This window comes from Mustela nivalis (assembly GCF_964662115.1).
Source record: "Mustela nivalis genome assembly, chromosome: 6".
NCBI lineage: Eukaryota > Metazoa > Chordata > Mammalia > Carnivora > Mustelidae > Mustela > Mustela nivalis.
Genome location: NC_139025.1, coordinates 82,138,481 through 82,148,023, shown reverse-complemented (window position 1 = coordinate 82,148,023; position 9,543 = coordinate 82,138,481). Strand labels below are relative to the sequence as shown.

General features: G+C 41.3%; 1 long non-coding RNA gene across 3 annotated transcripts in view; it reads right to left on the bottom strand.

The window, feature by feature from the left end:
- LOC309867070 overlaps nt 1-9,543 on the bottom strand; it is a 78,420-nt gene that overhangs the window by 56,916 nt on the left and 11,961 nt on the right. The window contains exon 2 of one of the 3 annotated variants that reach the window (XR_014312967.1): nt 1,008-1,216. The exons of 1 other annotated variant lie outside the window; for it this stretch is intronic. This is a non-coding gene — a long non-coding RNA (uncharacterized lncRNA). Of the gene's footprint in view, nt 1-1,007; nt 1,217-7,603; nt 7,633-9,543 lie in introns of all 3 variants that reach the window. One more of the 3 variants, XR_014312968.1, reaches the window with a different exon arrangement.

The window sequence follows — 9,543 nt, the reverse complement described above, 5'->3', positions numbered from 1 at the left end:
AAAATCAATGAGCTAATAAGCATCCATCTCAAGAAAGTAGGGGGGAAATTTACCAAAAAAACCTAATAGTGGAAATAATGTAGATAAGAGGAGAAATTAATGAAATAGGAAACAAATTTATAATAGAAAGGGACAACAAATCAAGAGATTGTTTCTTTGAAAAGACTAATATAATGGATGTATCTCTGGTAAGACTAGTCAAGAAAAAGAAGTATTTGTAATGAATATCAGAAATGAAAAGAGGAATACATCTCAGATCCTAAATTGTTTTTTAAAGATTTTATTTATTTATTTGTGTGTATGTGAGAGAGAGAGAGCAAGCATGAGCAAAGGGAGCAGCAGGCAGAGGGAGAAGCAGGCTCCCCACTGAGCAGGGGACGCCATGTGGGACTCAATCCCAGGAAGCTGGGATCATGACCTGAGCCAACAGCAGACACTTAACCAACCGAACCACCCAGGCAGCCCTCAGATGCTAAATTATTTTTAATAAACAAAGTTTTTTGACCAGATTCATGCCAATAAGTTTGGAGGTTTAAATGAACTGTCTAAATTCTTAGGAAATATATCTTACTAAAACTGATACAAAAAAAGAAATCTGAAGAGCCCTATAACTATTAAAAAAAAACAATGGATTTATAATATAAAAAGCTTCTTACAGCCCCATAGGTTGCTAGCATTGTGATCTTAGCAAGTCATGTAACCTATCTCCCTGAGAAATGAAGATAGTAAAATAATGTCATAGGTAATATTGTTTTTTTAAAAAAAGATCTATTTATTTATTTACCTGTGATGGGAGGTGGGCAGGGAGGGGCAGAGGAAGAGGAAGAGAGAATCCCAAGCAGACTCTGCTAAGTGCAGAGCCTGACAGAGGGCTCAATGTCACGACGATCTCCCCTCACCCCCCAGATCACCACATGAGGCAAAACCAAAAGTCTGATACCTAACTGACCAAGCTACCCAGGCACCCCTGTCATAGGTAATATTGTGAAGACGAAATGAGATAATACCTGTAAAAGCACTTTGCACATGGCCTAGCAGTTACCACACGCTCAATATATGCTACCAATTATTAGTCTCCATTACAGCTTTGGGTGTGTGTCACTGAGTACACAAACGTATGTTCTTTAGGCACCCTTGTATGCATGCTCTGAAAGGTGGAGCACAGTCTGGTCTGTCTTTTCTCGGAAATAAAAGTGTTTAGAGGCAACAGATGCATCTGAAATTCAAAAATAAAACAAAGTAAATCAGTCTTCTTCTTAAATCAGATTCTGATTTCCTTTTGTACACCTAATGCCAGTCTTGGAATTTTTCCGTTGCTGCAGATACAACCTTTGTATGTGTAGATTACTACCTACACACCTCCAGGCGAGAATCCCGACTTCAGTGATTGGGAAAGGCTATCCCAACTTGTAATTTACACTATAACCTAGTCACCTGCTATTTCCAATCTGCTTTCATTCCCCCACCGGGGGCTGATTTCCCAGGCTGATGTCTGACTTGGCGTGCCGACTGTTCCTGTGATCTCTAGGGCACGCGGTACTGGCTAGACCGAATATTGCCCACATCTCCTGTGTTAGTTATGTAAAGTTCTTTCCAGCTTATCTCATCTCTTTTCATCCTTTCCCTGTCACTCTGGGACTCTGCTCAAATGAGGTTGTTTAACATATTTAGGGGAGTCCACTTTCCTTGATCAGAGGGATTTTATTCCTCTGGTCCCTGCTTCTGCCACCAGGAGTGTAGGACATAAACCCATCTCACTTCCTTTTGGAATTCCCCGCTTCACTCCCCGAGCCCTTCTTCCCCGCATTGTCTTCAACAAGGGTGCCTTCCAGGTCTGGAGTCCTCACCGCTCTCCTGAGATTTGCTCCTCCCCTACCCTGCTATGCTTTCTTCCACCCTGCCCTTATCTTTGTGGTCGCTCTCATTTCCTTGTCCTAAGGAGTCTCTTCACCACACCTCCTCTGTATTGTGTTTCTTCCTCATTTGTCAGATTTCTAAAAGCTGTTTCCCTCCTTCCGTTCCCACTTGTCCAAATCCTGTCCTAGCCTCAAGCATCATCTCAAGGATAGGTCTGAATGAAGCCTCCGTTGAGAGTCCCTCTTCTTGCCCCTCTCCTACCTGGCCTCTTTATTCCCCTTATAGCCCTGAGGTTACTCAACCTAAAATTATAATTATTTGTGTAGACCTGTCAAAGGCCCTGTACTAGTTAGGGACTTGAGGGCAAGGGTATTTGTTACTCATTTGTGCACCTCCCAGAGTACCCAGCACGATGCCTGGGGCATGGGAGTTGTTCAGGAACTATTTGTTGAACTGAGTCTGTGTGCCTGAGATCCAGATGACAAAGACAAGTATTCCCCCCAGTTTCTAGGCTGGGACTGACAGTGCCCTGATTGGCTTCACTGTTGATGAGGAAACAGGCTGTATGGACCTAGGGGTGTCAGATAAAACAAAGGCTTCCATAATACATGTTTACCTGTAAACATACTTCTCTCTCTGTAAGGAGTGAGTAAACATACTTCTCAGTATACTTTCTCAGAAGTAAACATACTTCTCTCTCTGTAAGGAGTCATTCATTTATTCAACAATTATTCATTTGTGGATGACTAGGTGTTGCAAAAAGAGATGACTAGGAGTGGGACAAATGCCTTTAAGACCTTTGTAATCCAGTTGGGGAGTCTGAAACATAACAACGGAGTGTAAAGCAAAATGAAATAGAATCCTATAACATAGACCACATTCTGTGAGACCACTAGCCCTTGACTTCAGGAAGGGAAAGGAGAGGCATATTGGAATAGGTGAGGATGGTTCAGAAGAAGAGCGACTTGGTTTTTCCTAGTGAACTTACGGCACTGGCATGACAACAAGGCCTCTGAACTCCTGGCCCACCCCGCAAATCCCTGCATCTGATGGGAGTGGGAGGTAGAGTGGGAAGGAGGAAGCAAGTCAAGTACCTCTAGACCTGTGCTGTCTAATACATAGCCACCATCTATACCAGATGGAGGTATAGAGCACTTTAAAATGTGGCTAGTCTGGGTGCGCCGGGGTGGTTCAGTTAAAGCATCTGACTCTTGATTTTAGCTCAGGCAGCTTAGGTCATGATCTCAGGGTTGTGGGATCCAGTTCCACGTTGGATTCTTTGCTCAGTGTGGAGTCTGCTTGGGATTCTCTCTCCTCTCTGCCCATACCCCCACCCCTACTCGTGTGCACATGCTCTCTCTCTTAAACAAATAAATAAATAAAATCTTTTAAAAAAATGTGGTCAGTCTGAACTGAGATGTATGTATGCGTTAAAAAATGCCCCAGATTGTGAAGACAGGACCAAAAAAATTAGTTTTGATATTGCTTGCATGTTTAAAATAATATTCTGGATATACTGGGTTAAATAAAATATATTATTAAAATTAATTTCACCCATGTCTTTTCATTTTTATTGCATGAAAACTGCACAAGTTTAAATTAGATATAGGGGTTGCATTATACTTCCACTGGACACCACTGTTCTAAAGGCTGTTCCTCAGGTTCAGAGAGCCTGGAAAATTTGGAAAACACCTGAAGGAAATGGATTCCTATACTGAATCAGGACCCAGGCTCAGTGGTATTTACTGGCCCTGACCTATATTCAAACTCCTAAGGACTTCCGTCATCATCACTTGAGTCTGGGCTGGGCAGAGTCAGCCCACAGATAGGAAACCTGGTTCTGTCCCATCTGCATTTCCTTATGACTCAGGCCACGGGGATATATGTGACAGGGAGTTGGTTTGTTTTCTGTGTTTCTTTCAAGCAGCTTCCTTGAGGACACAAACAGCTCTTAAATAGCAAAGGAAAGGGACAGATTTGGTAGCATCTGGTTTTTGATCATTAATCAAGTTAGTATAATTTTTTCCTGGGAGGATATATAACAAATTGTTGATGGTTCTTTAAGATGTTAAAAATGATACGTATTACTAAGACAAAACCCTAGGTGTGAGAATAACAAAGCTTCGAAGAAGGAGCTCCAGCTACTGGTAACACAGTTAAGTTGCCCACGTTGGGCATCTAGGTTCCCAACTATCCTTCTCAGCCCTACTGCCCTTACCCTTTGTGAGAGATCACAACCCCCTGACTATTGCTCTGAGACTGTGCCCAGCCACTGATATCTTTATGTTCTCTCAGCTCCAAGCCTCGACTCTTGATATTTCCTTTGCCAGTAATCTTCTTCTGCCTCCATTATGCCCCACTGTTTCAATGCCCCATTTAAAAGTGAGACAGAACTACCACTTGGATTCTTTCTGTTTTAATTAAACTCTTTTGTGTAAAATAAGGATCCATTGACAAACTCAAGTAATAGGACTTCGTTTTAAGATGGCATGTGGCAGGGCGCCTCGGTGGCTCAGTGGGTTAAGCCACTGCCTTCGGCTCAGGTCATGATCTCAGGGTCCTGGGATCGAGTCCTGCATCGGGCTCTCTGCTCGGCAGGGAGTCTGCTTCCTCCTCTCTCTCTCTCTGACTGCCTCTCTGCCTACCTGTGATCTCTCTCTGTCAAATAAATAAATAAAAAAAAAAAAGATGGCATGTGGCAATAAGGAAGATTGACAAATTGTGAAATCCAAGATTAGGAGCTTTTCTGAATCGAAGATGGCACTAGGCACTAGGCAGAAGTGAATGGGTCTTCACTCTTCTGTTCTGCCATTTTTGTGACTTGGCTGAGACTCTGCTTATTGGGGGAGTTCCCCCACTTCTGGCTTTCTTAGCATCCATCCTATCACTTTTATCTTGACCTCCCTACGTTTGCATACTCATAGTTTCTGTTTCCTCAACAACTGAGCCCTACTCAAGAATTATGTTAGCCTTAAATATAAAACTGCCGTTATTTTGCCAGCAAAAATGGGTTTATTTGGGAAGAGCAGAGAACTGCAATTCCGGAAGGAGGCTATAGCAAACCATAGGCAAAACCAGACAACAAAGAACCCTTTTTTTTAACGGAGGAAAGGGGGAATTGGGAAGGGCCATTATAAACAAAAAGTCCATTGAAGTAAACTGGGAGCTCAAAGTATAGTGGCTTTTCATTGGTTGAAGTTGTGACAGTCTCACCAGCTAGGATGTTGCCTGGGGAGGAGGAAAACCTTTCTCCCTCCTGCTGGGATAGTGAAGAAATACACACCTGCAAGGCCCGTCCCTACCTGTAGGGTCTGCAATTCACAAGGAGTAGCCAGGTGTGAGAACTCCTTCTGCTGGCCTCTCCACACCTTTTTTTTTTTTTAGTTCATTTTTTTTTAATTTTTTATTTTTTATAATCTCCACACCTTTCTAAACAAAGGTTTCCTTTCATTAATTTTAACAATTACAACTTGCTTTTGGCCCCACCTCTTCCTTCTCAACATCTTTTTAGCTTCAGTTCTTATCCCTAATTGCCTGATTCCCTCTTTACTTTCCATTTCAGGTTCCAGAGAGCAACCTGAGGTTATCTTACTGTTTAGACAGAACTTTCTCCACTGAACTGCATCATTAGTATCTGATCCGCCTGCGAATCTGGCTGACTTTGGGGTATCAGGCACCCACATGTGGTCTGACCAACTGTGGCTGGCTGTTCAAGTTCTCTCCCAGCAAGGGCTGTGAGCATGCCAGTCATAACAATTGAGATGTCCAGGACACTTTCACTTGTACCATTTAGTCCTTTCTAACAATCCTGCAAATAGATATCATTCTATTTTCTATAGATGAAGAAACTCAAGGCAAAGCCAGCATGCAACCCTAAATCTGCCATCAGAAATCACCATGCAAAAAATAAATAAATGAATAAAAATAAGGAAAGAAAGAAATGGGTGCCTGGGTGGCTCAGTGGGGTAAAGCCTCTGCCTTTGGCTCCGGTCATGATCTCCGGTCCTGGGATCAAACCCTGCATCGGGCTCTCTGCTTAGTGGGAAGCCTGCTTCCCCTCTCTCTCTGCCTGCCTCTCTGCCTACTTGTGGTCTCTGTCTGTCAAATAAATAAATAAAATCTCTAAAAAAAAAAAAAAGATTAAAGCCTGATGGATGAAATTTATTTAAGATGGGGACAGGGTGTGTGGTGGGGCCAACTGAGGATGGGGCCAACCTACTAACACACCTCTCTATGATTAATGAGGAGATGGGAAAAGGTGAGAGTTGGATGAAATAATATATAGAAAGCCTTTAGAATAATGCCCAGCTGTATTCATTTACTATGGTTACTGTAATAATTACCACAAACTTGGCAGCTTAAAACAGCATACATTTGTGAGTGACATTACCAGGATGGCGGAGTAGGAAATCCCTCCATCTCTCCTTAAAGATCAACAATTAGATAGTTACCCACAAATAAAAACAGCGCTGGAGAGCTCTGGAGTCCACTTGATAAACTTCAGCAGTGCAGTTAAACAAAAAGTTTGAGAACAACCACACAAAAAGGGAAGGAAGAACAGCTTTGTTTTGTTACATCAACCCATGGCCCCTGCCAGCACTGTTTAGCACCAAGAGGGAACTCCCAAGCTAGAAAGGGTTCCCCTTACCAGGAAGGAAAGAGCCGGGTGAGCAATGGGCACTTGATAAGGAGCATGCAGTTGATGGGACAGCCCCCAGTGGCCTGAGCTGACAAGTCACCATGGCTGCCAGACCTGGTGCCTCTGGAGGGTGTTCAGCATCACTGGATTTGCCTTACCAGAAATGCTGAAAGAGTTCCTCAAGCTGAAACAAAAAGATGCTAACTAGTAACATCAAACATGTGAAAATAAACAACACAGAAGTGCCTGGGTGGCTCAATCAGCTTAGTGTCTGCCTTCAGCTCAGGTCATGATGTTGGGGTCCTGGGATGGAGCCCCGTATTGCAGGGAGCCTGCTTCTCCCTCTCCTCATCTCTCGTGCTCTCTCTTGTTAGCTCTGTCACTATCTCGCAAACAAATAAATAAAAACTTCAAAAAGAAAAGAAATAACATACTGGTAAAGACAAGGATACAGTCAGATTGAGAATACTCTAATATTGTAATATAGTGGTGTGTTTACCACTTAACTAATATAAAGCTTGAGGAGCAAAAGTATTAAAAATAGCTATAGCTATAATAACTTATTAATGGATACACAATATAAAAATGTGTAAAATAGGAAACAAAAATGTGGTAGGGGTGTGATAAAAGGGTAGTTTTTTTGGTATACAGTTGAAGATGTTAGCAGTTCAAAATAAAGACTATAATATCTACAGGATGTTTCAAGTGAGCCTTAGGTAACCATAGAACAAAAACCTATAGGTGATACATACAAGACAAAAAGAAGGAAACGAAAGTATACCACAATGGAAAATCATCAATTCATGAAAGAAGACAGTAAGAGAGAAAAGAAGGAACAAAGAAACTACAAAACAGCCAGAAAACAATGAAAAAAATGGCAATACTAATTCCTTACTTATCAATAATTACTTCAAATGTAAATGGATTGAATGTTCTAATCAAAAGGCACAGAGTGGCCACATAGATTAAAAAACATGACTCAATTACATCCTGCCTACAAGAGATTCATTTCAGCTTTAGGAACACATACAGACTCAAAATGAAGGGTGAAAAAGGGTTATTTCATGCAAGCAGAAATGAAAAGACAGCAAAGGTAGCTATACTTACATCAGAAAAAACAGACTTTAAGTCAAAAACTGTAACAAGAGACAAAGAACATCATCATATAATCTTAAAAGGGCCAATTCATCAAGAGTATATAACAGTTGTGAATATATATGCACCTAACATTGGAACACCTAAATATATGCTCAGATCTGAAGGGAGTAATAGACGACAATATAATAATAATAGGGGACTTCAATATCCCACTTTCAACAATGGATAGATGATCCAGACAGAAAATCAGTAAGGAAACATTAGACTTGGCTATTCTTTAGACCAAGTGGACCTAACAGACATACAGAGAACAATCCATCCAATGGCAGCAGAATACATATTCACCTCAAGCCCAGCTGGAACATTCTCCAGGATAGATCATGATGACTCTCAGCAAACTCATAAATATTGAAAGTGTGCCAAGTATCTTTTTTTTTTTTAAGATTTTATTTATTTGACAGAGAGAGAGAGAGATCACAAGCAGGCAAAGAGGCAGGCGGTGGTCGGTGTGGGGGGCAGAGAGATTGATGCAGGACTTGATCCCAGGACCCTGAGATCATGACCTGAGCCGAAGGCAGAAGCTGAGTGGGTTAACACTGAGCCCCCCAGGCGCCCCCCAGGTATCTTTTCTGATCACAATAGTATGAAATCAGAAATTACTAACAGGAGGAAAACTGGAAAGTTCACTAATTCATGTGGTAGCATGACCAGTGGGTCAAAGATGAGGTCAAAAGGGAAGTAAAAAAATATATTGAGGGCGCCTGGGTGGCTCAGTGGGTTAAGCCGCTGCCTTCAGCTCAGGTCATGATCTCAGGGTCCTAGGATTGAGCCCCACATTGGGCTCTCTGCTCAGCAGGGGCCTGCTTCCCTTCCTCTCTCTCTGCCTGCCTCTCTGCCTACTTGTGATCTCTCTCTGTCAAATAAATAAAATCTTTTAAAAAATATATTGAAAGAAATTAAAATGGAAACATAATGCATCAAAACTTACAGGATGGGGGACCTGGGTGGCTCAGTGGGTTAAACCTCTGCCTTCAGCTCGGGTCATGATCTCGGGGTCCTGGGATCGAGCCCCACATTGGGGAGGGGAGCCCCAGAGGGGAACCTGCTTCTCCCTCTCTCTCTACCTGCTGCTCTTCCTGCTTCTGATATGTTAAATAAATAAACAAAATCTTAAAAACAAACAAACAAACAAAAAACTTACAGGATGCAGCAAAAGCAATTCTAAGAGGGAAGTCTATAGCCATAAATGCCTACATTAAGAAAAAGAAAAGATCTCAAATAAATAGCCTAACTTCATGTGTCAAGGAACTAGAAAAAGAACAAATTAAACCCAAAGTTATCAGAAGGAAGGAGATAACAAAAATCAGAGCAGAAATAAATGAAATAGAGAAGAGAAAAACAGTAGAAAAGATGAGCTGGTTTTTTGAAAAGATAAATAAAACCAACAAATCGTTGAGTAGATTAACCAGGAAAAAGAGAGAAGACTCAAATAAATAAAATTATAAATGAAAAAGGAGATATTATAGCTGATACCACAGAAATACAAAGAATAATAAGGGTCAGCTATTAAGAGTTATGTACTAACTAATTGGACAACCTAGTAGAAATGGATAAATTCTTAGAAATATACAACTTACTAAGTCTGAATCATGAAGAACAGAAAATTGGAGTAGACCAATAACAAGAAAACTGACTCAGTAATCAAAAACCTTCCCACAAAGAAAAGCCTTTTGGAATGGATAGTTTCACTGGTGAATTCTACACAACATTTAAAGAATTGATGTCAAAAATTTTTAGAGGAAACACTCCCAAACCCATTTTATGAGACCTGTATTATGCCGATTCTAAAGCTGGATAAGAACACTACACAAAATGAGAATGTACTTCTGTCAATGAACGCTGAGGAATATATGGAATGTACACCTGAAACTAACATAACACTGTATGTT